An 8,045-nucleotide genomic window follows, 5' to 3' on the forward strand; every position below is an offset into this window, starting at 1 on the left:
GAGGGGGGAAGACGAATGGGTACAGAGTCATGAAAATCAACTACAATGTATATTGAGAAGTTAAAATAATAATAATTTTAAAAATCTCCAACCAACAGGAGAGTCCTAGAGGGAACAACATTGGTCTAGTACAACATTGAGTCCCAGGACACAGAAAAACAGCTCCATCCTCTATTTGTCACCTAGCCACAAACCCCAAATGGAAGTGGCATTCTTCAGCCATTAGTTTGTCAGAGAGGCCATAAAGGGTACAGTAGAGGCATCTGGAAATGAACACTGATCTGGATACCCCCTGTTGTGAAAAAGGCATTCGTGCCAGTTACTCTTAACAACCCACTGCTGGATGCGCATTTTCAAATCCCATCTCTTGGGTTAGCCATAAAGGGTACAGTAGAGGCATCTGGAAATGAACACTGATCTGGATACCCCCTGTTGTGAAAAAGGCATTTGTGCCAGTTACTCTTAACAACCCACTGCTGGATGCGCATTTTCAAATCCCATCTCTTGGGTTTTCCCATCTACAGGGATGCAGAGAGATGGCATCATTATCCAATGATCTAGGGGTAAGAAAGGCAAGGTGGAATCCCAAATCTAGGAAATGTCAACTAAAACAGCCCACTCTGCCAATGTCCTAAACATCTCCACTGGTGAACCTTCAGCTCCAAGCAAGCTAGAAGATCAGCAGGAGAATGAGGAGATAGTGAATGGGAATCTAGCCAAGGTTGGCAAGAGTTGAAGGCTGAGCAGACTGACCTAGTCCAGCCATGACCACCCAGTCATAAGGGGATATGATAAACGCTATCGTCAGTATTTAAGGGATCCAATTTAATGGAACAGATAAGTGCAGTGCCAGTGACTTCCAGGCAGGAACAATGCTTGAGAGATAGTTAATAGTGACGTGGACTCTGTCTGAGTTAGAGTAGATGGTGGGCTATAAAGTAGAACTCAGCAACCGGGGAGGAGGAGTACCAAAACCTAAGTGACTAGAAGTAGGGTTCAAGATTACTGACCTGAGATCAGATCGAGGCTCCAAGACAAGGTCCTGGGAGGAAACTGGCCACATGCATGGTGATAAAAAAGGAGGAGCTGGAGCTGGAGCTGGTTGCTTATCTAGCACCCAGGGCTCTGATAATTCCTTTTCGAACACAGGTGGTCTGACCTCGAAAACAGAATTAGGGCAACAGATTTATACCAAAACTTCCCTGCTTTCTTTCACCCCCAGTGGAAGGAGTTCTCAGTACACGTGAAGCCTGGTTATCATTGGCTCAGGGACTGGACAAGGCTGAGCACACAGGGAGCAGGTTATTACTGCTGGCAGATGACTATGCTGAGTCAGGCTAACAAGAATTTATACACCAGGAGACTCCAAATTTCCCCGATTTAGAGACAGCCTCTAATAGAAATAAGGTTGGGATATATATATATACAAACACACACAGGACTCATAGTCTAATGCAGACTTTTAAAATTAATTTATGAATGCAGTTGCATGAGAAGTATTACAAAATTTTACAAATCAGATCATGTCGTATTACACACTTGATGGATAAAAATACAATGACATGAAATTCATTCTGTCTCAGAAAATCCAAGATATACAGAGGCAATACCAATAGAACATCAGGAAAAAGCTATCCCGTAGTATCATTAATCAAGAAATGAATAAATATTTATTGACTATTGTTATGTGTGAAATATTGTGTTAGGTTCTGTGGGAGATCTGAGAATAAATAAGACTCGAGGGACTTTTTAAGGGGGCTGGCCAGTTAGCTCAGTTGGTTAGAGCCTGGTGCTGATAACATCAAGGTCCAGGGTTCGATCCCTGTACTGTCCAGCTGCCAAAAAAGGAGTGGGGGAAGGGCTTTTAAATTAATGGCAGGGGAGAGGGGGCTGGGTGGAGCTAACACATATCAAGCCCTGCAGGCTCTGCCTGTGCCCCTTGGATCTTTCGTGCTCAGGGTAGGACCACAGACGCCACTCTGCCCACGTGTGCAGCAGGCTAGCAGGGCCGAGGAATAACCCCCAGAAACAGCCCTCAGCCAACAACTCTCAAGAGTTGATATATAAATATCCCAGGTCCTCTGTCCCTCAGGTGGGGTAATTCTGAGGCACATGTTTTGTCTCACTTCCATGAGTGTCTTCATGGGATTAAGCTCCAGCCAACCACTGTGGTAGTGGCTTCATAACTCAGCCTTTATTGTCTGCTTTCCCTTCTCCACCCCACTACTGGTATCTCCTGCACTCCCAGATAAATGACTTGCACTTGAGTCTTTATTTCAAGAAAAATTAAAAAGGCAGCTTCTCAGGGAATCCAAACCAAGACAAGCACCTACCGTGTACTGTGTACCATATGAGATCACGTGCATTCATCATCTCCCTGGGTCCCTTTAGCAATTGGATAGAAAATATTATTTCATGATGCCACTCTATTGCTTAAGACTCTGTATTAGTTCTCTAATTTATTCGGTTTTTTTTTAAAGCTATATTAAAGTGTAATAGTCACAAATTGGGGCATCCTCCTGGCCCCAGATCATATCTCCAGTGGCTGTGTCAGTCTCTCCCTTTGGCTATCTCCTTCTCATCCATCTCCAAAATGAGGTTTTGAGGGGGGTGCCAATCATCAAATCCTGTTTCCAGTGCACACAGGGGTGGGTATGTGACCCAATCTGGACAAGGGAGGGTCTTTCCGGATATTTTCACGATTAGAATCGAGAAAAGCAAGCCTCTTCTACAATGGTGAGGCGGCACAGAAGGGTGCCTAGGAGCATTATGGCCACACCTCCATGCTCCTGGAGAATGTTCGTCTTCAGTGGGAAGGGTGGAACCAACACGGAGAGGAAAGCAGAGGTAGCAGATAGAGAGAGTCCTCAGTGCCACTTGTCCCCGAAGCCAGACTGACTCTTGCCTTCCTTCACATTCACTACAAGCTTTCTTTTTTAATCAAAGTGAGATGAAGTTGGATTCCTGCTGCTTTCAATAGAAAGATTCCCGCCTGATGCACACAACATGGCAGAGACTGTGGACTGGATTGCTCAGCATTTATCCCAACATGTTATAGAAGGCAGAGGTTGGAAATAAAACAGTACGTTTCCCAGAATCTCTTGTAGGTAGAACTCTGAACATGACAAATTCTACAAATCAGGTAAGCTCGCATGAGCCTTTGTTTCAGTACTGAGTCCAACAGGCAGCAAGGCAGCATGCAAAGCATCCCATTTTGGGTGCTGACTAGGTGGGGCTGGGGTTTTCTAGAGTCAGCAGCTTCCTAATTTGGGAGGTGTTTCCTGACGTGACAGATTTCTGCATTGATGGGGGGGGGCACCTTTCCTGATCATGCCAGTAGCTGAGTGCCTCTGAGAGTTGATGGTTTCTCCTTCTGATAATTTCGTAGCACCCAACTCCCTGTATTCAAACCTTTCCTGCTTGCACTACCTACAGTGGATTCTAGTTCCACTAACCGAGCACTGACTGAGACATGCACATCCCTGCATAACCTTTTTCTGTAGACTGCTCATTCTCTTGTCCTCTTGCCTCCTCCCCTCCAAATCCCAGCCACACAGAACGACTTGGTGTTTCACAAACATATCCACATGGTGATACCCACTGGATATCGGAAATGTGGGTCTAGTGCTTGGAAGGGAATTCTAGGCTAGAGAGATTTAGAAGTCAGCTACATAGAGTGATAAATAAAATAGCTGGTGTGGATGGACTTCAGAGAGGGAGTAAGAGAGGATGAGATCACGGAAAACTGCACTTCAGAGAATGTCTGCTTCTGAGCGGTAGAAAGACAGAGGAGCTGTTGCAGAGAGCCCCAAAGTGATGATCAGAAATGCTGGAGGAGAGGGCACCGTCACTGGAGCAGGGGAGAGAAAGGTCTGGGGTATCAGTGTTGCAGAGAGAGAAGAAGAGCAGAGAACTGAAAGAGGCCATTCTGAGTGGGGGATGGAGGGTTTCTGATGACATTCCTGGTGGAATGGTAGGGATGGAAGCCCAAACACAGTGGATTAAGGAGTGAAGTGAGGAAGTAGAAGTAATGAGGTGCAGGAGAAACTGATACTGTCACATGATGTATTATGAACAGCTGCCCTCTACAAACACCACACTGCCATTCCCACCTCAGCAGGTGGAATTCCCATGGTAACAATTTTAATACATGTGACATGTGCCCCCTTCCAATAAAAAAGGCAAGAAAAAAAAGAGAAAGAATTGAAAGAAAGAAAGAAAGAAAGAAAGAAAGAAAGAAAGAAAGAAAGAAAGAAAGAAAGAAAGAAAGAAAGAAAGAAAGAAGGAAGGAAAGAAAGAAATAAGGAAAGAAAGAAAGGGAAAGATGGAGGAAAGGTCAGATCCCGCCCAGTTCCACCTCCCCCTTCTACGCTCAAGTCGGTCCTGACCCTGCTACCCAGCATGAGAAGACTCCCAGCGCCAAAATGTTGCTCAGTCTTAGGAATGCCGCAATTGCTGTGTTGCCTTCTTACGTGCTGGTGCCTGAGAGACCCCTCCTCAATGGGTGGGGAGGACTCCCCCAGTCAAGATGCTCCTGGGGTTAATCGCAGGGAAAACATAGGGTCACACAGGAACCAGTGCTCAGGGGCTGGGGCTCAGGGAAGAGACCTCAGTCTCAGCCTCAACCTCAGACCCCAAGCTCCAGTCTTCAGAGTCGGGAGGCCTTACCCGGTGTTCCTGAAAGGCACTGGTTCGAGCTGGCCTCTGCTGCAGGGAGGCAGGAAGGTGTCCTGTAGTGAACCAGACACTGAAGGTGAGTAGCTATCTCTGGAAGGCAGATGATCTTTCCTCCCTTTCTTCTTTGATGCCCCCGCCTTGTCTTAGCCATGCAGGAGGCTCTCGTGAAAGATTCTGTGTCAATTCTTGGACCACTGTGAAAAGGTTACAAATCCTCCCAGAGGCCAGATCAGAAAACCCGGATCGGCCTCTGATCCTAGGACTGCCCCTCTCACATCTTCCCCGGGGTATCCTCTCATGGCCCCAGCAGTTCTCTTTCCTAGTGCAAGGTTTTACTCTCACCCCCTCTCAAGGGCCTTTTGGGGAAAACCATGTCCATCATGCATGCATGGCATGCCTCATTCCCCACCCCACGCCTCCAACCCAGGAAGGCTGTGCCCCCAGAGGCTCACTAGGAACAGGTGTTTAAAAGATCCCTGAGCCAAGCAGAGAAGATTCTCACTGGCGGAGGAGAAATGAGGGAAGGTGATCCAGAACAGGAGAACAAACATGTTGGCACACAGAGAGAACATTTTAAAAAGTGAGCCAGAAAGGAGCTAATTACTGAATGGAAGATCTGAGGCCAGTGGAGGAAATGAGACCAAGAAAGAGGCCAAGTAGAACTCAAGGTTAGCCCTGGAGGGAAGGAAGGGTGCATCCCCGCTGGGAGCGAGAAAGAAGGGGAGCGGGAGAAGGATGATCCTGACCGATTCTGATGAGAACAGAGACACTGCAGCAATTCAGATACACAGAGACAATAGATGTTTATTTATTTTGAATGTCCAAACTCCAACTATCTTCCTAGTTTGGGGGCTTCCCTTCGTACATAATATTAGTGTGATGTAGTGCCCATCTCCCCTAAAGAGGCAAGGAGGAAATATCCTCATTCTATCTTACTCCATTCCACTAGCCCCTGGAAGCCAGGGTACAGCCCACGACTTACGTTCAATCAGAAGCTCCTCCCAGGCCTTTCAATGTCTGAGTGTGACCCACAGGTAAAGGGGAGGTGTGTTAGTTACCTATTGCTGCAGAGCAAATTACCCCCCAAAACTTAGTGGCTGCAGTGGATTGAATTGTGTCCCCCCAAAACTCACTGAAGCTTGAATTGTGTCCACCAAGTTTTATGTATTAGAAACTTGATCCCCACTGTGGCTGTTAAGAGGGTGGGAAATCCTATTATGGTAATGAAAAGGTGGAGCCTTGAAGAGGTGATTGGATTGTAGGACCATGCAGTAGTGAATGGATTAATAATGGTAGTCAGGGGCATGGCTCTGAGGGCTTTAAAAAGAGTGAATAAGGCAGTTATTCTCTGGTCTCTCTCTGCTTCCACCATTGCAATGTGAGACCCTAAGTCACTGCTGCCACCACCAGATGAACTTTGGACTTCCCAGTCTCAGAAACTGTAAGCAATAAATTTTATTTTCTTTGTAAGTCACCCAGTGTTAGGTATTTTGTTATAAGCAACAGAAATGGACAAATACAGTAACTTAAAACAACAAATTCTTATTTTCTCAGTTTCTGTTGGTCAGGAATTTGAGAACAGCTTGGCTGGGTGGTTGTGACTCAAGGTCTCTCATGAGGTTGCAGTCAAGATGTCCCCTGGGCCTGCAGTCATCCGAAGGCTAGACTGAGGCTGAGGATCTACTGCCAAGAAGGTTCACTCACATGACTATGGGCAGGAGGCCTCAGTTCTTCTCCACAAAGACCTCTTTGTAGAGCTTCTTGAGTAACCTTATGACATAGCAGCTGGTTTTCCCCAGAACAAATGATCAAAGAAAGAGAAAGGCAGAAACCACAATGTCTTTAGAACCTAACCTTAGAAATCACACACCATCATTTCTATACTATTCTGTTAGATACACAGGAAAGGCCCATCTAGTGCAGATGGGGAGTACCCAAGGTTGTGAGAACCAGGAGGTGAAGATCATCAGGGTCCACTTTGGAGGCTGGCTTCTACATTCCTTCATAGACAGTCAACTCTCCAGCACCGGTGGCCTGCATTGAGTCAGGCAAGGCAGCCATGGGAGCATTGGCCAGATCCCTCCTGCAGCCCAGCCTCCAGACCCCCCTTTATGTTCTGCTTATTTTCTGAGCTCGCTCCTCCAGTCTCCTGTGAACTCTGTTGGCTCCCACATCCTTATGAACCCCTTGTTTTGCTGGACAACAAGGCTAGTTTCTGTTGTTTGCAATCCAGAACCCTAACTGGGACAGTTGATGTTGATCTCTAGGAAGTCATTGGTGAGCTCATGTGCTGAGAGGGAGAAGACAGAACGGAGGTTGTAGGCTTAAAGAGAGCAAAGTTTAGAAAAAGATGCCACAAGGGACATCAAAAATAGAATTGTTGAGCAGCCATGAGACCAATGGGGGTTTATGTAAGACCCACTTGAGGGATCAATACAGAACAGGTTGTTCTTTTTTTCTTTAATTTAATTCAATCAAACATCCTCTCCTTTTAGTATAGGATCCATTGGGTTATTGAGGTATGCACAGTCTATAGAGCCCAGACTAACTCAGAAACATAGGAGATTTCATATTTTTAACTTATTTATTTTGGACCTCAGATGTAAAGAATGGAATAAATCACATTTCTTATATTTTTTCGTGCAAGGCCCCTCTCTTGTCTTATGTATTTATTTATTCTCTCTTATTCACATATTCATCTCCGCACCCCCACCGCAGTCCATCATTCTGATGGTTCAGTGTGTATCTGTTTATTTGTTAATGTAAATGGATATTGTTTTGTATGCATGCATTTTTAATTTGTGTAAATGTTGTGTTAAAGATCTCATTCTATTTCTTACCTTTTCTTCCCCCCACTAGCTATGTTTTTAAGATCCATCTATACTATTATATTTACTTCTAATAGATGGCTGCCGACAGCTGCAGGGTTTTCACTGTATACACCCACCATGTTTTACCTCCGTGTTCTCCCAAGATTGCATTTAACTCCTCATCACCACGAATAGCTCTGTTTGGGCACATTTGTACATGGCCCCTTCACAATGCATCTCCAGCCCTGGAATGACTGGATCAGAGGGTGTGTGTAGACTTAATTGATGAAGTCATGTTTGATTGCTCTCCCACTAGCAGTACATGAGGTTGAAACATTTCACTTAAAGATTCACGGCACTGACTGACATGCAGACATCATAGCAGCTCCTGGGTGTCTCCAACTTACATTAAGAGTATATTTTACTTAGAGCTGTATGTTAAAAATCTCATTACATTTCACAGGCCCCTCCCAGCCTAGCAATCCCACCCTTACCATTACTAAAAAACACATTCTCTAATAAGCCATGAGGTATGTCTCAGTCCTTTCCTGCTACCGT

This window comes from Galeopterus variegatus, unplaced genomic scaffold (assembly GCF_000696425.1).
Source record: "Galeopterus variegatus unplaced genomic scaffold, G_variegatus-3.0.2 Scaffold1647, whole genome shotgun sequence".
Lineage (NCBI taxonomy): Eukaryota > Metazoa > Chordata > Mammalia > Dermoptera > Cynocephalidae > Galeopterus > Galeopterus variegatus.